The 22861-nt window shown below is 47.0% G+C and overlaps 1 protein-coding gene across 1 annotated transcript in view; it reads right to left on the reverse strand.

Moving 5' to 3' along the window:
• The window catches only part of GNAI2 (G protein subunit alpha i2), a 711653-nt gene that overhangs the window by 100879 nt on the left and 587913 nt on the right, over positions 1 to 22861 (reverse strand). The window lies entirely within an intron of this gene.

Genomic DNA, 22861 nt, shown 5'->3' on the forward strand with positions numbered 1-22861 from the left:
AAGCGAGAAAGGGGAGAGTTCTTCTGAGGCAACGTCTGAGATGTGAGGAGAGAAAGAGAGAGTGGAGTCGAAGCAGCAATGGGGCAGCAATACAACCTTCCACCTCACCTTATGCTTCAAATCATTAACCATAACAAACTTTGTGTTTAGGCTGGCATCATCTTGGCGTCTATCACAGTCGCTGCCTGGGTTAGTGATTCAAAGGGCCGTCACCAAACCTGTACAATGCCACTTACTGCCCTCCATCCATGTCTGCAGTCACCATCAAGAAGAACTGACCCCACGTGAACAGAACAAGGCCACGGGCGTTTTATTGAGTGGACCATTATCATGTTGCACTAGGAACCAGTGTTGGAAATGCCTTTTTGGTGTCTGGTTTTCAAATAGCATGTCACTTCATCAAATGCATATTAAAAAACCTGCCTTTTGCAACCTTGACAGTGCTGTCTATCGCGTGCTCCAGGTGTCCTCTGATAAATGTTCAGTAAATAAATGGCTTGATTTTATGGGCCCTCTTTGTGTCTAACATGCCCCAAGTGGCTCAGCTTGGCATCCTCTGAACTGGCAACAAAGCCTAGCATAGAAGGATAAAGGTTGGTGGAGCAGGGGCTGCAGAATAGTACAGAAAACCTAGGGGTTCAGAACCCTTCTGATGCAACACCAGCTTGGAAAATAGTTATGCAAACATGTTGTTCCTGGCAAGAACAACTTGATTTGGTTATTGAGGGATGGGATTGACAACAAGGAGACCAAGTAAATGGCAGTGGAGCGTGGCATAAATCCCAATAACATCCTAATGCCTTGAGGCCATCAGCTGGGCAAGTAGACATTAGACTATTCATTAAAGCATTTAATAATAATAGCCTCATAATAGCCGGGAGGATAGCTCAAGGGCAACGCATTTGTCTTGGAAGCAAGACAGCGCTGAGCAACAGAGGCTCGTATCCCGGTCCCACGTTAAGAGACTGGTCTCCAGTATTGAGCACGTTATAAAAGATGAATTAATGAATGAATTCATTTCAATTTAACATCATTACTAAGTAGCATTGACCAAAACAATTCTGCTATATTATAGCCGACAAAATAATAGACTGAGATGTAGCACTGTTACATGCTCGCAGTCCACAGCCCGATGTGGCCTGGCAGCACAGTCACCCAATCTGTATGCAGCCGGAGTATATTCTGCCAAGGGAGAAGCCTGCATTAGTAGTCAGATCCACCCGAGTGGGCTCTATACTGAGTAGCATGCAAATCGCAGTCATCGCAACAGACCACCTGCTGAGATTTGGTTCTTGTGGTCAACCACAGGAGAAAAGTACTTGGAGCAGTAATTGAGGACACAGCACTGATTTGTTGAAGTCTTAAAGATCACAGTAAGAAAAGCGACTGCCACAATTTCTGACCCAAGCCGAAAGTCTAGAGACCTGCGACATCATATCCTCTCAAACACCACCATCCTATTAAGACCAACAGTAACTATGGGCCGTGGAATTTGCCATTCTGTTCCACCAACACATGCAGGCAAAGCCAAGCAGACCGAGCAGTGAGTGACTCTGGCCAAAATGTGTGCGCTCCCATGCCTTCCAACTGCTGTGATTCAATGACTGGGCCGCGAGGGCTCGCGGTTGAATCACAGTCGCTATCACTATCAAGAGAGATGAAAGCAGCCCTAAAATGAAAATTGGCAGCTACTTTTTTGTTTTACTCCAGGTTATTTCTGATCTCCTCCACTAGCATGTCCTTATTGTGTGAACTTTGAGATGGAGGGAATTGGCTGTTGCAGCTTGTGATGCCTAGGCTGTAGTACAAATAACAAGGTATAGTAGTTTGCATTACAAGTAGTAGTGTGTTTGTGAAGGGGAGTAAAGAGAAGGGCTGCAGCAAAAGTGGCCTGTATTTTTAAAGAGAAATGTTGGTGGCACAAAGCTTTACACCATCAGTTGCTTGCCAGCATGCTGGCCACCTTGAAGGGTTGTACATCTGGCCAGTTCACTGGACTGTATCCATCTACTGTTATGATGCTTCGCCTAATTCTAATAGGCTCCAGTATTACCGGTCTTCTCTCGGTGTACCCCAACAATCATGATGGCTCCAACCAAGGAAGCTTCTTGTTGACCCCGCTGAGGAGGGTAGACGCCTTTCTCCAAGGAAGAGGATGACACCTTCCTCCAAGGAAGAGGAACCCTCCCTGTGAGGTCCCCTGGGACCGGTGATTCAAAAGACAGCCCTGCCGGGACAATGTCCATCTGATACAAGGGTGATGATTACTGGAGTACTTTTGAAGTAGGCAAAGATAGGAAGGGGGCAGAGTTGGAGTAGCCCACAGGATAGGTTCAGATCACAGTGGGATTTCACCATTTTGGTTTTTGATTGGCCAATCAAACCTCCTGTCATCCCCTCCCCAATGCCTACAGACAAGGCACTCTGTGCATGACATCAAGGATACTTGTCACAGCAGCCAGGGTTGGAATCGTAACAGACTTGCTGTGCACTAATCTACTGTAGCATTTTGATTATAAAAAGGGGAAGCCTTCCCCTTAAGCAATTCATTTTTGGATGTTAAGGAGAATTCTTTTATAAGGCTAATTTCCCAAACCTAGTGAGTCCCCCAGCAGCTTTGCTGGATTTTTGGGGTTTGATTTTTTCTCCTGCTAAGAGTGAGACTCTTTTCCTCCCAATCCCATGATGTGAGGTATGTCGTTGACTCTGTGTTCTTATGGGCTATGGGGTTTTCTTTTTACTCCATAGGGTATCATCTGTTTTGTGTATGTGTTACACAGCACCCTCAGTGCAGTAACACAGGGGTGTCATAATGACCCCCAAACATAGATTCCATACCCTGGGACTGACTACTGTCTCCCAGGGCATGTAAAGTCACCATTGACTTTACTAGCCCTAAATTGTGAACAGAACCAGTACAAAACATCATATTGTGGAAGTACTGGAAGGGGTTAATTATATTGCCACTGGGTCTGTTTTCAAGAGGCACTGTCCAGTCCCCCCCTTGTCGAGTTTCAGACTGGTGGCAGTGGTTACCACGCAAAATATTCCACCGGAATATTCTCTATGGGATTTTCCCATTGATTTTAAACGCACCACTTTTTGGTGCAATGTTAAAGATACCGCCGGTTTATTTATTTAATATTAAATCAACGGTTGGGTCTTTTTGCCAGAACTCTTTTCTAAAATGGCGTTCGTGTCCGTCTCTGTAACTCTGACCAAGGTCGAGCCCTTTGTTCCACTTTTTGGCAGGCTTCTCCACAGAAGCCCTCCAAATGGTGCCACTATGTCTGGGTTCCACAGGATGGGTGGGGAGGGGAATTCGCACCCTGGACTGCGTTGCCTTAGCAACTCAAGTCGCACTCTGTTCTGATTGGGCCAGTGGTAAGCCGCCCGGCTTACCACTTAGCATGTTTGAGTGACAGCTAGGCTGTTTAATGGGGGTTTTTCTGCATAAAAGCAGGGCCTTTGGGACTGGAACTTCAGAAGTCGCCACAGGACCCAAGAATCAGAAGAGGGAAGAAGCTGAGCCATCTGCAACGACGACACCACCGGTGAAGCCCTGCTGCAACTACCTCACCACTTTCCCGACGACAAGAGAAGACCTTCTGCTGGACGAGTCTTCTTCCTCTGAGCTGGTGGGACCAACCAGTTCACCCCTTTCGCCTTCCAAAGACGTCTCTTGGTCGAATCGCTTGTGCCAAGCACCTCGGCGGCCGGATAGCGAAGCTTCACCACTTTGACCGTGAATAAAAGGAAAGCACCTTTTATCGACGAACTCTGCGGCTAGTTTCATCCCTGTGCAGTGCAACGACTCCACGTTTCCTCCTCGACGAGAACCTCTCTTCCCCTGGTCGAAGCAATGAACTGCAACCACTGCCAGGAACAACTGCCACCGCTGGAGCTTCCTCTCTCTTAAGGTACTGTGTCCTGCCTGGCCTCCCTTTCTTCGGTTTGCCCAAGGTGACCCTTAAATCCTTGGCTTGCTAACTGGGTTGGCCCCAGACCTTCTAACTTTACCTTCTTGAATCACCCCCAACCTCTTTTGAACATTCTGCAAAGACTTTTAGTGCATTTTAAACCGTGTGATCCTGGGCACATTTCGCTTTGCTCCCTTTAAAGTGGGCCTAGCCTATGCACTTTGGCTCTACAGTATATACTGCCTTTATTCCCTTGCTGAGAACTCCTAAAAGTGTTGGGACCTGTTTTTATTCTATGCTCTGCCTTTTTCTCTCCCTTTAACTGAACTATTGGAGTGCCATCTGGTTATGCGCTCACATCTGTTTAACAAATCGTGGTGTTTTAACTCTGACTTGTCTGATAGTTATCAAGGGAGGTGTGTGTATACTTTACCTGACTGTGTTTTAACTTGCTTTTGATTTAGAGTGCTAGTATATTGCCCAAAGTGTGTTTTAAATAAATAATTGTATACTTTTTATACAAAGCTCTGGTCAGTGTTTGCTCTACCGTGTATTTGGCCCTATTGTGTATACTCTATATACTGCCCTACTCTTCTTGAGAGAAGTCTGGCTGCTCTGCCACAGCTATCAGGTAAATCTGAGTGGTGCAGACTGCTACCAATTGGGTTTACGGCTTACTCCTGTAGTCTTAATCTTTTTGCAGTGTTCCCCAAGGGAACTGCACAGGATTCTGCCTAACACTGGATTCAAAGAAGGATTCACAGGAACTCTTTTGGTGGTACAGTCTGCTCCATAGTCCTCTGCTTGAGCGGTGAACACAGAGCTAACAAGAGCTAACCATCGCAAGAGCTAATTTGGGATGACCAGCTGGCTGGACAAGGCTTACTGCAACTCGAACCCAGGATCCTGATCACTGAAGGTGACAGAACCCTGCAAGTGCTCTCGAAAAAAGCCCATAAGAAAGCTCTTCTTTCCCTCAGACACTGGTCTGGGTCCCACAGCAACCACAGAACCAAGGAAGCATCCACCGACTCTCCCTGCATCACCAAACTGCCTTGATGCCTATGTGGCCACCTTCTACACTGCCCAAGCTGCTGCAAGCCAACTGTCAGATTAATCTTCCAACTAGACGCTCAACTGTCTCCACGCCTCAGAGCTCCATTGTGCAATGACTTCCAAGCACTGCTGTTCCAGCATCTGAGTCCCTACCGTGTCTTCTAGCATCCCCCACTCAATACCACCTCCAGGGTTACCAGCTTCTCCAAGCTCAAATCAGCCAGCACTGCAGTGCCAAGACTCCATGTTGAGCCTGCAGACCCCGCTCGCCGCTGAAGACCAGTCGCCACTTCTCAAGACAAGGGCCAGCCCAGTCTTTGAGTACAGCCAGACACCGCCTGCAGTTCGCAGCATCTTCGACTGACAAGACGTAGCTGCCAAACAGCACTGCATCGTTGAAGCTTTACGCAGCCACTCCCAAACTGAGCGCAAAAAGCACCCAGATTCCCGGTTCAATGCTGAAAACCTGGGCTTGATGCTGTTGAGCCCCAAACGCCGAAGTGCCCTTTTCCACCTTTTGAGAGACATCACTAAACCTTGACATTTTGCTTCTGAAATCTTGGCCTGAGCACCCCTGTGTAACAGCACACAGTGCCCCTTTGTTCTAAGTCTTTTTCTGTGTTTTCCATTACGGGAGCAGACCCACAGCATTTTGTGTTAGTTGTGTGCATTTCTGTTAGTTTGAAGGTCATATTTTTATAGAACCTTGGTTGGACTTTTTTAATTGTGATACCCACTTACTATTGTTGTTGGAGTTGCATCTGTGCCAGCTGACTCCCCTCATGAGGAGTGGAGCCTGCCCTTGGCCCAAGTTGTCAAAAGAGGCAAAGGAGTTGTAGCAGTCAGGCTGTGTGTGCTTCACCTCTATGACTGGGACCACTGCTGGTTTAGTTGTAGTGTGAAGCTGACCGGGTGCTTCAGCCACTACTCAATTCCTTGCACTCATGCAGTGCATTAATCATTTCTTCCAGAGGTGGAAAATACAGATTAGTGGATACTTTTGTGCTCCATTTAAAGTTATTTCCCACCTGCTTCCACCATAACATCCTATCCTGTCCTCACTTCAAGTCTATTGTATGTGTCCCATCCAGTATTTATGCTTCCATTGTAATATTATAATAGGGATACACCCTCCATTACTTACCATTGCCCTGTGGAGACTTACCCCTCTTTTTTTGTGTCCTTCTGACATTTAAAAAATTCTCGTGAAATTGAAATGAGTTGCCTCTCGAAACCACATGATCTCTTTCTCCTAATTACTCTACAATTGCTTATATTCTCAAATTTTTTCTTACCTTTGTTTTCAAACTTTTCTGTTTTCAAACATTGTTCAAACGTAAATCTTAAAGGCGTTAATTTCTGAATTGAGCACTAAATGCCTAAATGTAGAGACAGTGAAGGCTGACTGCACCTGAGCGCCTGCACATCTCACAGAGGCGGAAAGGGTCTTTCTTTTCTTTCTGTCCTGTCGCAGAGGCACTCGATGGAGCGGATCTCGCTCTTCCCCGGATGCACGGGAGAGCGACACACCCAGACGTGCAAGAGAGGCACCGGGAGCTAAGCCGCAGAACTCGGAGGCAAATTACACATCACTAGCTCAAGTTCTTTACATACTTGCCAACATTCTGTGACCAAAAAGATGTAGGATGTTTCAAGTTTAAAAAACAATTCGCATAGCAATGACATCACAGTAAAATACAAATCATAGATTGTTGGCATCATTGAAGCATCCTAAAATACACAACCCCTCAATCAGCACAACATGGAAAGATGTTCAAATGTTAAAAATGTATCATTCTGAATGGTAAGTTAACACCACATTAAATTACCTAACTTTACAGAGGGTAATCACACACAGTTGGTAGGCAACATTCGCCACTACTCTAGCAGCATCCTGGGCAATACATATGTATTCCTGCAGTGCAAGATGAACACTGAATGACATGGAGACTAATATCCCCTTCAGTCTGATAGGCAGATGCTGTGTGATTGTGGTACTCTCTGCCACTTGCCTTCACTGGTGGTTCACCTAAGGGTTGTACTGGCAAGAGTGCAGGACAGAGTCAGTAGCTGTCAGGTCAGTGGATTGGTCTGAGCCCAATCAAAGTAATCACCTACCAGCCAACTGTACAGACAGACTAATGTGGTGCATGCTTTGTCCTGCAGCCTGCCTTAGAGTCACAAATTACCTGCCACTGTGTAGAGATATCGAAGACCTCCTGGTCTCGCGAGATCTCGGCCGGAAGGGGAAATACGGCTCTCGCGCTTCGCGCGAGGCAGACGCTGGGAGCAGAGACACGGAGCAATATCGGCTCCTGTGTGCTCTTCCATTGGACTGGCCTTTGTGCCTCAATAAAGACTAAAGACTCACACCAGCTGCACCAGAGTTTAAGGGCATGTTGCCCTCTTGTTGTTACATGAGTTAATATGCAGGTTTACGTTTGAATAAAGAAACATCATCTGCAGCCTCCTGTGCATCATTTCATAATTACAGAACACACTGTAAAAATCAGTAGGATCTGTAACCCAAATCTGTAGGCGGTAGGACTGCTTAAAAAGCAGTAGCCTACTGCCTAAATCTGTAGGGTTGGCAAGTATGTCTTTATGCATGAGTGAAGTGGAGCGTCCTGTGAACGTGAATCGACGTGACCCAGACACCTGTGAATGTGGATTGGGTGGTCTGCAAAGGTCTTCACTCTGCTACACCATAGTTCCTACGAACATGGGGTTCTGTGCAAAGCTATACAGGTCAACGTCCTCGGCGATTCGTTCATATGGTAAACAATATAACCAGAGGCTAAGCATCGCTGAGTAGCACATGTGTCCCTGTGATAACTGCGGAGTGGGCGGAGCCTACAATGATTCCTTATGGGGCTAAAGGACGAACACACAAACGCCGTTTGGACTTAAGGGAGTTGAATGTGCTGTTTTGGAAGCGTTTTCGAGAAAGTCTATTAATTGCATGCAACTCTCCCGCAGCAAAGACAGGCGCACACAGGTGGGGGTGAGAGACACTTCCTCTTCTATTCCTGATCTGGGGATATACGTAGAAGACTTCAGTTGAAGGAGCTGGGCTGTGTCAAACTGACATCAGCACTAAAGTCACTATTCGGTGGTGTAGGTAAGATCATTTCTCGTGTAGGTTATACAACGAAAGCTTCTACTGCCTACTTAGCTTCACATTGACAGCAGGTGGACCTGAAGGGGTATTTCTGTGTCTAAAATGGCGACTACCGGTCAAAACAATGTTGTGAGGGAACAACCGAATTTTCGAGAAACAATACAGGTTCTCTTTACTTCACTCAACAGCCCGCCTTCTCTGCAATCAAAGCCTGCCAGCTTCACTGCACCTTAAACCAAACCTATTTGTAGGACGTGCTTGTGGGAAGAGAAAAAGGCGCGCTCGTAGGAGGACTTAGGTGCGTCGTCTTGTGTGTTAATGATTACCTCCAATCTGTTCAGCTCCTTCTCCCCGCAGGCTTGGCAACGGCCAGCGGCAGTGGGAACGAGTGGGAGACGAGTAAACGTACCACTTTCCCCATCTGTCAATGGCTGGTTAATAAGAAGATATTTTTATTGCTTCGCGTCAGCCATGGTTCTGCGGCTGGCAGCGCTCCCCGGGCACAGTACGCATTACAGTAGGGGCTCCTTCCCAAGAGGCGAAGAAAGTAGATTGATGGGAAATAAATCACCAAAGGGAGCGTGATAGTCTGGGAATTTAAGACGCAGGGCCTCATCACGAGTTGGGCGGTAGCCCTTAAATGCGGCGGTAATGCTATTACCACCGCATTTAACAGTCCGCCCAATCAGGAGTCTGGCAGCAGCCCCAAGCTGGGTGTAGGTGCACCGACTTAACGCCCATTTTTGGGTGAAATTATCGTGCAAATGCCCCATTGGGTCCAATGGGGAATGGGGAATAACCATTACCGCCCAACCCTTGATCGAGCGCTAATAGCGCCGGACCGGGTGGCGGTAATGCTATTAGCCCGGGCGGTATCCTGATGGTAATAACGCCGGGATCCCACCCAACTCGTGATGAGGCCCACAGTCTGTCAACTCTTTAGGCCTGATCACGAGTTGGGCAGTATCCCTTAAACGCGATGGTAACAGTGTTTGTTACCGCCATATTTCAGGGTTCACCCAATCTAGAGTCTGGCGCATTTACCCCCAGTTCAGAGCTGGGTGTAAACATGCCGGAAAAATGCCAGTTTTTGGCGCAATTACCGCTGGCGGTATTACCGCGCGGTAATTGTACTGAAAATTCCCCATTGAGTCCAGTGGACCCAATGGGGCCCTAACAGTTAGCGTCCAACCTGTGATCCAGCGGTAATACCGCCGGACGGGTGGGCACTAACATTTATAAAGTTGGGCGGTATGCCAGCCGGGATACCATCCAACACGTGATGAGGGCCTTTGAGTCAACATGGGTGAATGCTTTTGATTTTTACTATGGGGGAACTCCCCCACCCCCTCCCACTTCCCCGTGAATATGAGCAAGCAACAAATCTCGACCCTTTCCCAGGTGAAAACAGTGCATTTTACAGAAGGAATTAGGAAAAATACGAAGGATTTAGAGATATATATATATATATATATATATATATAATATCTCAGCAACAGTAGTCATATCTGCTGTGCTATCTTGCAGCTTTCTGCTTTGTGGACTGTCATTCAACTTTAAATACTTCAGTACTGCTGGTGGATCCCTGATGCTGATCAAAGTCACAGCACTAGAAACAATGCAGTTTTTGCACATGGCTTAAAAGCCAATCGTGTTTCGTCTCCTGCAGCACTGGCGATGCAAGCAGTCTCATTCGGGGAGTGCAGTCAGCAGGTGAACAGTTTAAACATCTCTCACGGGGGCAAAGAGTGGTTCCTGCCCCCGTTGCCGCAAAAGTAAGGGGGCGGTTGACCCCTTTGCCCACCTGTACCCAGCGCCTAATGGGAGTCAGTGCAGTGATTCGAAACCAATGGGGCAAGACCCCAAAGAGGGTCGTGTAATTTGGTTGGAAGGGTACCGGTAGAAATGCTAAAGCCAAAAGCCAAGGGCATAGTCTGAAAAATAAAGATATATTTTCTGGCATAAATGAAAATCTGCCAACATGATAGGGATAAAGGAAGGCTGTTCCCTGGAACAACGGTATCTTTAACACAGCATATGGTTCCACATAAAATAAAAACCCACAACTCACTCACCCTAGTGTCAGACGTGAAGGTTCCCTGGTGGCTGGATAGAGATGAAAATGCCACGAAATCACATTTACAAACTGCATTCTGCACCCTTTCTCACCCATAGTGCAACCGCAAATAGTGGAATGTATCCTACATTCGGCACTAGCCGAATAAGCTATGAAAACCCCAACACTCAACTGAGGAAGTGCTCAGATGTACAATATTGCAGATGATAGCAACACAGCCATTTACTGGTAGAATTCTTTGCAATCTTAACAGATCGGACAGAAATCCACATGTGTGAACTGTGATTAAGACCTGCCTCGTTGTCGGAAAACTCCAACAGGGTAAACAAGTGGGGCGACGCCCCCCAAGCTAAAGGAAGATATTCTTGGGGTGGATGCCTCCTGGTGAACCCCACTTAGACCCCGTTTCGGAGTAGGGGACAGATATTACCACAGACACTCCCGTCCCTTTATAGGAATCGAGGAATGACCGTTTCCGGAGAACCAACCGAGCTTTCACACTCAGCTCCCCTTGTGCAAGTGCACCAATCGTGCAAGGGATGGGAAGAGCCAATCCCAAGACCCACATCAGAGCTGTAAAGCCATCACCATTGGAGCCAGACAACAAATCCCCCATCCCAACTAACACACCCGTGTCCCTGCTTTTCTCACAGAGGGGCTGGAAAGTGGGGCCAAAGCCCTATAAAAGGTCTGGGGGGGTGGATGTTTGGAATACGAGTTCGAGAACGGAGAGTGGAGACAGGAGTTCCTTTGGACGCACTTGGAGGAGGGAGTCGGAGATTGAGCAAGTGACAGGGACTGGCGGCTCTATCCAGGAGTAGACAAAAGGAACCGGGCCAAAGGAAATTTTGACCCTGCTCTTTTTGTTTAATGGTGTGTTAAGGCCCGTTATTACATGGCCTCAGTAGTTGAGGTTCTGCCCCTGTATGTATTAGCGTTCTCCAGTAGACTGTGTGAGGCCTGCCAGGGGGAACCTGGGGGTGGATAAGGACCAGGGCAGACCAGGAGGTGCTGGATCTGGAAAAAGACCTGGGAAGCTGGAGGAGGGACTCCGGTGAGGCCATGACTAGTGACCTGATCTGGATAATGACCTGCAAGGCTGGAGAAGAGATCCAAGAAGCTGGGCCACACTGGAGCTGGTGGTCTGGAGGGTTGACACAGGAGAGTGCAAAGACCAATATGTTCGTAAGAGATAGTGAAAGAGCATAAAAGTAACAAGGGAAAAGGAACCCAGAGGTAAGGGATGAGGAAAGTGGGAAAGAAATAGAGGTGTTTGGGAGTCAAAGTAGAGATGTGGTTGGCGCCGTGAGTGCCGAAGGAAGTGCCCTGAGGGGTGAAGAGGATGAGGGAGGCTTAAGCATTTTTGACAGGGGATGTAGGAATTAGAGTGGCACTCACAGGAGCAAAGATTTAGATTTTAGTTACACTTTCGACCCAATGAGTCTTCTGTGACAAGAAAATACAGTGCAAACGCAATAATCTACAAAAAGATGTTAATTGCTTTCTGTCATCTCATAGTACCACCTCATAGTAAAAGTCTGTAAACCTTCCCTCAAAATCACTCTAGTCAAAACACTCATTTACGAGTAAAACACTCACAACTCATATATAACAATTTAAGGTTTTGATGTATCTTTATGTAAAATATTTGAACATCCAGTAATATCTTTGGACTTCAACTCCCATAACTCCTCAGGAACTGAGACGAGGAAGAGGAGGAAGGAGTTTATGCAGACCAAGAGAAGCCTGAAGTCTAATGTGCAGGCTAGTTGTTTTGATGGAACCAAAGTAAGGAGGACCTTTAAAAATGGCAGAGGCAGTGCAGAAGGGGGCTACTGCTGTGCAGGAGAGAACGAGGGACCCCATGTTGGGGGTCCTAACCACAAGGTATACCGACCGGTGTGGCAAGACGGAAAGTGGGGCAAAAAGGAAGGAAAGCTGTGTAGAGGCTGAAGGCCAAGCAGAAACTCCAGGGAACACAACTGAACAAGCAAACAGAGCTCTGCGGTCAAGGGAAACCGGTGGTTGCTCGCAGAATCACGTTGGATGCTGACATAGCTTTTGCACAATCCTAGAGGGGAAGAAACAGCACAGTGGAAGCGCAAGCAGATTTGGAGACGTAAAGAAGACCCAGTGAGTCTGCCTAGAGCATCGGGAGACCCTGGGGCATTACAACCTGCACGCCAGTGAATGTTTGAACTGTATGAAGTTGCAAATAACAGAAAGGCACAATGCTGGTTTAAATGCAATCAAGGAAAAGCACAAGTTCAAACGCCAATGAGAAGAATGTTTGAAAGCAAACAAAAGAAAGTGCCACAACAAGCTACAGGTAAGCCTGGATGCATAAGATGCCAATGTGTGAGAAAGTTGAAGGAAGCGCTACCACAGGCAAATATACCAAGCACCTGAGGGTATATGCTACTGTTGTACAGTGAAAAGAACAGTAAAACAAATAAGAAGTCTTGGGAGATGAGAACGCCAAGCAGTTGGGAAGCAAAGCCGGACAGTGGAAAAAGAGGATCGGGGGTTGGGAGAAAGGAAAACCCTCACTTCGTGAACTTTTGCAGAAGTCCTCCTGGCTCAGGAGTATATCAGATACCTGAAGTTGTATAACGAGTTTGACATTGTGGGAAGATACTGTTCAGGGGGGTATACCAGGGGATCTGAAAACCCCATAGAAGGATTCCTGTCAGGGGAGTGTTCCTGGCAATCCACAATAATAACTAGAAGAGCTAAAGAAAGACTGTGGTGGAATTTATTGTTTGAAGCTTAAGAAAGACTATTATGGGATTTATTGTTTGAAAAAGAACACCGTGAACCCCAGTTCCAAAATCACAAAGGATCTGTTGGATAAAGAGAGACTTTTTGCCATCCTACCTAAAAATCCAGGGGCAGGGAACCACCCTCTGGATCCAAGCATCTTTTTCTTGCAAGCCCCTTGTGTTGGAGCTATCCTTGTAACACTTTTTGCTAATATCAAGTCAAAGACATTTCCATACACCTTTTGTTTTTTTGTTGCTAGTGTGAGGGTCATCTTAGAATGTTTTGGACACACTGCCCGACTACTTGACACAGACAGATCCTTAGTTTTAGCTAGTCAGGTAGGGATAATCCTTTTTAGAATAGGGCTAGAGAGGTCTTTTTCCAACCCATTTCTGTTATTAAAATATCTGACTTTGAGAATAACATAAGTTTGTGTCTGCCTCTCATTTCTGGCGCCTCACACACAGAAGACGTTTTTAATTGCTGCTGCGTAGTTGTCCTTGTATTTAAGGGTTAACGCGATGATCGCTCAGCCAGCATTAGAGGCTTTTCTGCAAGCCAGCTCAATATGGGCCTCCCACCAGAGGTTTGATGTGAATGTCACTCCTAAATAGGTGAAACTATCTGCTATTTCAGTGAGTCCCCTCTCTAACATAAAACTGGGTTTTGACCCAACCCTGCTTGCATTGATCAAGAACATCACTTTTGACCTGCTATTGTTCAAAGGTAGGTGATTGTAAGTACAATAGGAGGAAACTGCCTGTATCTGGGTTTTGAGGGCATAAGGAGGCCTTGTAAGGAGTTCAGAGTTGTCAGCATAAAGAAGCATAGGCACTGGCCTTCCATTTGTATTTGGGATGTTCCTTGCAGCTTCCCCCACATATTTCAGTCATTTAAATATAGTCCAAAAGGATTGGGGCAAGTAGACATCCCTGTTATTTGGATGGTAGTCTTAGTATAAAGGGCCCTGATGATGTCAAGCAAGCTTCTTTCTATCCGCATGACAGCAGGTTTCATCCACAGCATCTCTCGAACCACTAGATCAAAGGTCGAGGACAAATCTAAAAAAGCAACATAAGGGGCATTTTCTTAAGCAAGTCCTACTTATGCGAAAGATGGCAAAGAACAAAAGCCCGATCGATGGCAGAAAGCCATGATCTAAAGCCATCCTGGGCACCGTCTAAAACTTACTTTTCATTAATCCACCTGTTTAATTGCTGATGAATTATGTTTCAGAAAATGTTACAGTTGATATTGATCAGGTTAATGGGCAGATAGGACTTAATCTCATTTGTGGCTCCTTTTGTGTACAGAGGAACAACAACTGAATTCTGCCAGGATGAAGGGTATACCCCACTGCTGACAAGGTAGGGAAGAACAATGCTGGAAATGCTAGCCCACCAATCCCGTAGGGCTTTTAAAACTTTGTCAGGATCCTGTTCAGGCCTGGGGTTTTGCCGAACTTCATATGGTCGATTGATTTTCGAACTCCAGTAAAAAGTGATCTTTCTGGTAGACCAGTTTGATCAAGTACAGACTGTCCTGCCTTGATCAATGTGAGAAAAGGTCCCCTTCTTAGAATATCTATTTGCTCTGCGGAGGCTGGGCCCAATTCATTTCAGTGAGGGTATGATGCCCTTTTTCTAATCCCTCAAAGATTTGTGAAAAATGTTCAACCCAGTCTGCCTCGGTCAGGTGCGTTTTAATACACGATGTATGTGTACTGAGACCCTGTGCCACTTCCCTCCACAAGGATGTTGCGTCTTTCTCTTTAGCTGCTTTTAGCAATTTCTGCCAACCACGGTCCTCACAGTCTTTCTTTTTACTTGTAATCAGTGTTGTGTATGCTTTGCTCGCTTTACAAAACTCTTACCTATCCCCATCTTGTGTGACCGTGGATTATAGCAGACTCTACATTTCTGCACATTCAGCTAACCATCTCTTTATTCCCTTATGTGAAAAAGGGAGCACGGAGATGTATAGTCGATAGTATAGTACAGAAACATTTGCCTCAAATTATTGTTTAGGTTCATGCCCTACCTTCAATGGGAAGCAACAGTGCAGACAGGCCCCCAATTCCTGGCGTGCCCTCTAACCATTCTGGGAGGGTTTCTTCTAATCTGGGGTCCCACCTGACTCTAAACCTCATTTGTCACATTCATGTCTGCCGCTACCTCTGTGTAATCTTCTGTAACACCATATGCCATGAGCTATCTGAACAGGCAGAGAGCATTGTGGTCACGTTCAACCCTTGGGCAGATTTCAAAATTGCAGTAAGAAGTCCACGAGTCGGACTGGAGGAGTATGTAACCGATTACTGAGTTCGACCCTCTCACTTCTTAAGTAGGCTTTAAGGTTGAAGCTGACACTATCGAGTAATGTGCTGAAAAAGTCCAGATCCATGCAGAAACTTCCCAACAATTTTCCTTTGGCATCATTTTTGGAGTGGCCATTGCTCAAAATAGGGATTCCCTGAGCCGCCGATTTTCATGCGAGTCTTCATCCACCCCAGGGGCCTATTTTGGCATTTCTTGTCCCCACAGATGATCAACTCCTGTTAGGCTTCTGCAGGGATGGCTGCTTCCGCCTCGATTGTAGATAGAAATGAAGTCAATTCTGCTGTGTTTTTGCAGCTGGCATAAACATTGATGATTCTAAGCGGTTTCCCATCTAAGAGGGTCATGCCAAAAGACACTGCAAATTTGGCGGACAATTCGCGTTGCAGAGCCTGACTGGATATTCCATTCCTGCAGGATCTATGTAGGCCTCCCATGCGCCATGATGACTTTCCTCTTTCTGTGCTTTAGAGAAAATGTACGTAACAGTTCAGTGACCATGGTTCCAAGGACAAGGTTTGATGCATGATGATAATATCAAAACTGTTGATGTAGGCCTTAGAGTCTGGATCCCCAAATTCCTGTGGGAGGACTGCCACATTCCAACATACTAGCTTAATAGTAAGTCTTAAGGCAAAATCATGTCTTTATATCGAATTTTGTATATTGAATGAACAGATCTCGAATATTTTATATTGAAAACTTTTATAGTGAATGCACTTTTTTGTGGGGGGGGGTGCCCCCACAAACTCCCCTTTCCAACCACCCCTAAAAACCCACCCGGGCCATTTCCCAAACATATTTTACCCGTTACTGGATCCCTAAATGCATTTACTGTAAAGGTTTTCAATATAACACATTCGATATATGGGCATTCAATATAAAAAATTAGATATGAACATTTTGTACCAAATAAAGGCCCCTGGTGGCTAGTCACCTTGAGGTTGGTTTAGCAGCAAAAGGTTTCCGTAGAAACGGCAGGAACGAAGAACATATCCAAAGGGGTGAAGGATGAGCACAATGTAAGATGCCGCTAGAAGGCATTATTGATGAGGAGGAATGTGCCCAAAGGGGTGAAGAAGGTGGAGGAGACTAGAGACAGCTAGTTGAGTTGGGAGCAGGAGGCAGAAGTCCACGTCTGGGGCAAGAACGTGCCTAAAGAGAAGGAAACGATGGAAAAAGCCAAAGAGTTTCATAATGCTGATGGGCAAGAAAGAAGGGCCAAAAAGGATTGAGTAGGCAAGCGACTGTCAAGAGGAGACGGAAGCATTTGAAGAATGGTGATTCTGAAAGGAGGTACCCAAGGCTGAGGAAGATCAGATGCGTTTAGAAGAGTTCATGAAGGAGGTGAGCAGTATAACGCCAAAAGAAGAGCATTAAGATGAGAATTTGTGAAATTACTGTGAGGAGTGAAGGTGAAGGACCAGAAAAGGGGGTGGAAAGGAACCCTCATACTAAGAAAAAGGAAAAGCTTTATATGACTATGTCAAGCATGGAACATAGATTATCTGTAGATGTTTGCAATTAGTGCCCTACCCATATTCTGAGGCATTAGTCATTATTGAAATCTGAGAAGCCAGCCTTTAAAAAGAACCCCCGGAAAATGACTCATCTCCTGGATCCCATCATGGAGCAGCCGAGAAGCCAAGCAAGGCAGACACAGTGGTATAGTTCAAAGGGTTTAGGCATGGTTACAGTGTTGGGCTAAAGTAAGAAAGGATCATGAAAAAACAACACAATGGGCCTCATTACACGGATGGCGGTAAGGGTTTATTGGTACCAGTAAGGGTACCAATGCCGGTAAACCCTTACCGCCTTACTACGAGGTCTCTTTGTGGGACCCTACCTTAACGGCTGGTTTTACTAGCCGTTAAGGACCGGACCCGCAAAGGGACCTAGGAGGTCATTACGTTACCGCAATTTGCTGTACCGTAATTACTGCCTTCCCCATTCCCATTGAGCCCTATGGGGGCAGACATTGGAATAGGGAAGTGCCATGGTGAATGGGGAATTACCGCCCCCACACACCTTGGAATAGGGCGGTAATTCCGCCATTCACCATGGCGGACTCGGTAAAATACCGGCGGCAACCATGGCGCTAATAGCGCCATGGTTACCGCCGTCCGTGTAATGAGGCCCAATGTGTTCTCCACAAGACCAATTTAGTAATTGAAGTCTCTCAAGTCTATGTTAAGGATCACACCCCGCCACATGCTGGCATTTCCCAATCATTCACATTCTTGGGGATTTTAAGTGTTCCCCAGACTACTTTTCTGTCTCCCGTCACAGATGGCCTCAAGACTACACCAACTCTTGGATACAATACAATTCAACGGTTTTTATTGAGATAATTGTAAGAGGCTCACCAAGGTCGGCTCTGTCCCTCTCTCCATCTCTCTCTCTCTCCTCCCCTTTGAGATTACCTCCCTAGTCAGGCGTCCCTCTTCCACACCCAGGATGATCACTTGTGTGCTTTAAGCCCGCCCCCTTTTCATACGCGGCCCGCTGGCATTTAAGAATGCCGGCCTGCTCTGAATGCAAAGTCCCAGTTTGTGTGCACTTCAACTCCCACGCACTGCCTCTGTGGCAGGTCTGGCTCTGGAAATAAACCTGGTATCCCTTTGGCTTGGGTTGAAAGGGGTCCCCTATCTTCTCTTGACAGGGTCAGATCCCAGACACTGTAATATTCTACATTCTGTAGATTCAAGTCCCCTTGATCTCTAGATCAAATCCTCCAGGGTTCTTGGGCTTAAAGTGTACTTGCACTCTAGGCCAGACCATAGTGCAGCTGAGGCTGTGTGTTGGTGGACAAAATACCAAAGCGTCCCCCAAGAGATGGGCAATGTTAGTTTATCTACAGGCTAGGCAGTTCAATTCTTAGCAACAGCCTGTGTTAGGGCCCTGCCTTAATTCCCAACAGATGGAAATATTTGCATACAGCCTGCATACTGTAAACTAATGAATCACTCGCTCACTCAGTAGATTAGCAATTCAATTAAGTGAGTTAAACCACTCCAGGTATGTACATAAATCACCTATGAGAAAAGGGTTGGGGACAAATAGCACCAATTTAATGTTTTGACCTTCCTCACTTCACTCCTCACTGGGTCAAACCTGTCTCACAGATAGGGGTACCTACCATGCACCCCCTTGACACCCTGGCTTTCCTTTTCCAGCAGTGCCTCGACACTTTGCCACATGCTCATGACTTTCATTCTCAGTATTCACAGGCTTTGAGAATGCCTTCTCCTCATTTCACGTCTTCCTTATCCTCTCCAACCTCCTCCTTAATGCTCTCTTCAAGTTCCCCGTCAATGCCCTTTTATTTTTGCCTGCTCCAGCTTCTTCCACCCAACCTCCTTTCGGGGTTAGCTCCTACCATCTTCAGAACGCACCCTTCTTCTCCTGCTCCCTTCGTCTCAGGCTCCCTTCGTCTCAGGCTCCCTTCCAGCCACCTCTCTTTGATCTCTACCTCCATTGCCTGGTCTCCATTTCCAAGAATCTCCAACAATTGCTCGCCAACTCCTTACTACTACACATTGGTCAAACTGCCCGTTCCTTTTATAGCGAGTGAGAGAATACAGATTGGTGTAATTCGTGTCTGAAGCGGTCTCTGGTTTTTCGTATTGTAGTACGGCTTTATGCGTTTAGCAGCGGGCAGAGGTGCTTTCTTCTCTGCTTTGAGCTCAGAGTGTTTATGAGTTGCTGAGCGGTGAGCGGCGTGGCAGGGCTGAAGCAGAGCCTGCCTCAGAAGGTTTACAGCGGCTGCAGCGTTTGTGCTCACGGTCCGGTCCTCTGGCCTGGATGCGAAGTAGGGGCCGAGCCTCTGTTGAGTGCTGGGACGAGCCAGGGGTTACAGTATGTATTTTGTGAAGGCCGTAAAAAATACCCAGCTCTTATATTTAGCGTGTACAACGCGTTGTGCCCAGAATATATTCAGTGCAAGTGCAGACGTCAGGAATAAGGCGGCCTATCCTGGGATGTTTGCCCAACTCATGTCCCTGCTCCCTTCTTCCTTGGTTCCTTCGTCCCCCTTCCTGGGACAGCTGTGGGGGAGAGGGGTTGTGCCTGAATGTGCCAGCCTAAAGCCCCCCCCCCGCATCCCACCTGTGAATCTCCATTCTTTTCCTGTCATTTGGACCCTGGGAACTAGCTTGTCCTCCTTCCTCTTTCTGTCGCTTGGACAGCTGTGTTCATCATGGCCCCACCCCCTACCTCCTGGGACCCTGCGGATGGGCTCTGCAAGGGTTGAAGCAATAAGTGGACAGAGAAACAGTGTTGGGGCTCTTTTTTGTCTGCAGTGTTGGGCGCGTGGCTAGGGGCAGGGGAGCTACAGAGACCTAAGCATGTACACTTCTCCCTTTCCTTGCTCCCCAACCTGCTCTCCTCTGCCCCCGTCTCTGCTCCTGTGCTTATCTCTCTGTTTATCTCCGTTTACCACTCTGTTTGTCTCTCTCTCTGTCACTCTCTGCACCCCTTACTCTCTCTCTGTCTCTGTCACTCGCTGTGCCCCTCACTCTCTGTGCCCCGCCCACACTCTCCCTCGCCCACCTCACTCTTATACCATTGAGCGCGCGGATGGGGGCACGGGCGCTACAGAGACCCAAGCACGTACACTTCTCCCTTTCATCCCCTTGTGCCCCTTCCTCCCCAACCTGCTCTCCTCTGCCCCTGCCTCTGCTCCTGTGCTTATCTCTGTTTACCACTCTGTTTGTCTCTCTCTCTCTGTCACTCTCTGCACCCCTTACTCTCTCTCGGTTTCTGTCGCTCGCTGTGCCCCTCACTCTCTGTGCCCCACCCACACTCTCCCTCGCTCACTTTCCCTCATTCTCCCTCACTCTTCCTCTGGGTGTGCCTAGCCAGTATTCCTCTCATCAATACCCCTCCTTGGGCCCGCAGCCCCCTGCAGACAATCATTCATGTATAGCGTGCCTAACTTACTCTGCTGGCAATGAGCCTACTTCCTTGTCTGTAATAAATGTGGTTCCTGATTTCTGCAAGACGTTGGTGCCTTCTTTTGTGTTTTCACTTTCTTGGGTAGACTGCCTGTTATTGCCAGAGTGGGGACCCAGTCCGCATACACAATGCACACCTCACCGGGGTCCGTTAATTCCCTGATCCAAAACTGTGGCTCTGCCTGGGGTCTTCCCCCACAGCCATTCCCACTGTACTTAGGGCTGTGAGCCCTTTAGTAGCCCAAATAGGAGCAGCTAGCAAAGGTCAAATCTGGCCGTACGCTGTGTGCAATATTGGACTCCAGGCTATATAGACCCAGGATTTAACCACCTTATGTCGTCAGTGGAAAGTAAAGCAGAGAACCTGATACTGGAATATGAATTATGAGAAATTATGGAAGTTAAAAGCATACGGGGAAATATTTGAGAGCATGCACAGGTTTCCAACTCCTCAAAGATTAGTGATTAATTGCACGGCAGAGAAAGATTTGTGTTACTACTTAGAATCTACTTGTCTTGAGTGATATAGGTCTGAGACCGGGGATACAACTGGAAGATAGGACATGCCGAATATGAAAAATACCAAGCAAATTGGAACCCCCCCCCCCCCCCGGCATGTACTGACGCCATGCCAATAGTATGGATGGTTGTATAGGAGTGAGCTGGGCAGGTATGGCCATGATCTGGACTCCATAAAGAGGCACATTGCCTTGCGACAAAAAACCCCACTACCCATAATGCACTTTTCAGAATATGGATTGTAGTTGCTGCTAAATTAAGTATTGAGAATGTTTAGGAATGTTTAAAGGAAATGTTATTAATGTGCATTTTAATATGTGTATTAGTAGTGTGTGCATGTATAGGAAAAAGGTTAGTCATGGATATGTTTTTCTTTGTTTGTTTTACTTTGTAAGTTGTGATGATGATGGGAAATATTGTGTATTTAATAGTGTTGTAAATTGTCTTTGAAACGAAATCACATTAAATTATAAATTATAAATTAAATAAATAAGGGGTGAACGCCTCTCCCTGGGCCTTCTTTATCGCGGCTGTGTACACCAGTGCAGTTGGATTCACCCAGAATAAAGGTATTTGTTTTCCTGCGGCTTTTGGCTGCGCACCGACTCTATGAGAAGTGTTATTTATCTGTAGTATTTGCTGAATACAGAATCCCTTTCAGGATCCTCCACCTGTATGAAGAAAGGGAATGCTCTGGCCGAGATCAAGACACCCGAAAAGATCAAGACACCCGAAAATGCAGCGACAGATTTCAATTGCCATCTTTCCTAATGACCGCAAAGGATTAATATCCGAAGGCTGCGTATTGTTCCTCTCTTGCTGCGGTCCCCGACAATGTGCAAGTGACACGCACAGGGAAATGTACATGCGGCGGGTGACTGTGACGATATGTCCCCATGAGCACAAGCATCACGGCAGGACAGTGCCGCAGTCTGCTAATTGCCATGCTCGAGAGCAGACACATGGCCCTCAGCTGGCGGCGAGCCGTGTAATCCCGCCCTTTCCCCTTTGGCAGGCAGAAGGGTGTGACTCCCGGCTCAGCATGCAGCCATGCCACCGCACAGCATCCAGTTGTAGAGCCAGGGGCGATAGATAACACTACACAAAGGCAAACGCTGTAGCGCTTGGCCCAGAGGTCACACAGAGCCATTGAACAAGAACTGCCACAGAGGAACAATGTGATGGCAGGATCCGGCGGGGAGAATTAAGAGTCCCTGGCTTTCCAGTCACAGTGCGGTAGAAAAGGGAAATGCCAGCTCTGCGACCTTTCTGTGTCTTCAGTCCCAGCTATACGAGAGAAGAGCTGTGGTCTACGAGCTAAGTTACTAGGTTCTAATCTCTGCTTCCCCCCCCAATTGACCAGAATGTTTGATCCTGGGCAAACAACTTCATACAACTTGAGTCTTGGTTCTCATAATTGCCTTCACCGGCTGGTGCCTGGCCCTGCCCCCACTAAAAATGTCTGCAATGCTCGATAACCTGACCCTCAGCGCCGTGAGCAAGGCAACCTCCAAAGGCAGAGACTCATAGGAGGAGTGAACTCCTGCAGTAACCGGCAGGTTGACTGGTCCACGGCCTAAGGCACATTTGCACACATTAGCCAGTTCTCCCTACAGCAAACCATGGATGCCAACATCCTCGGTTTCACGCTTGGACCCTAGTGGCACGTAGAACCTAAATATATCTCCCGACTCTCACACTACAACAAAGACAGAGACCTCTGATCATCAGCTAAAAACCACACGACCCAACCAACCCACTGTATCCAGGGACAGATCACCTGGAAGTCATCTAAAGTTAATCTGATTCCTCCAACCGTTGTCAAGCACTTAGATACGAATGACAGACTTATCACCGATTTAAAAACTGCGTTACCTGGGAAGCTGCCACACAACTTGCATGTTCCTGTGGATGCTTTCCTGATTTGTGTTTTTTTTGTATTTTCTATCTATTTACCATCCACAACCCCATTCCAATTTTTACTTTAACCCCTACCCTTATCCATCCCTAAAATCCCTGCAGCTGTAGAGCAACTTGTTTTGCATCGGGCATGTTGAAAATTGCAAAAGTAAATACACTTACACCCACCCCGCCCTCTCCCCCAACCCACCGTC

Source organism: Ambystoma mexicanum, chromosome 2p (genome assembly GCF_040938575.1).
Source record: "Ambystoma mexicanum isolate Mex_15411 chromosome 2p, UKY_AmexF1_1, whole genome shotgun sequence".
In the NCBI taxonomy this organism is placed as follows: domain Eukaryota; kingdom Metazoa; phylum Chordata; class Amphibia; order Caudata; family Ambystomatidae; genus Ambystoma; species Ambystoma mexicanum.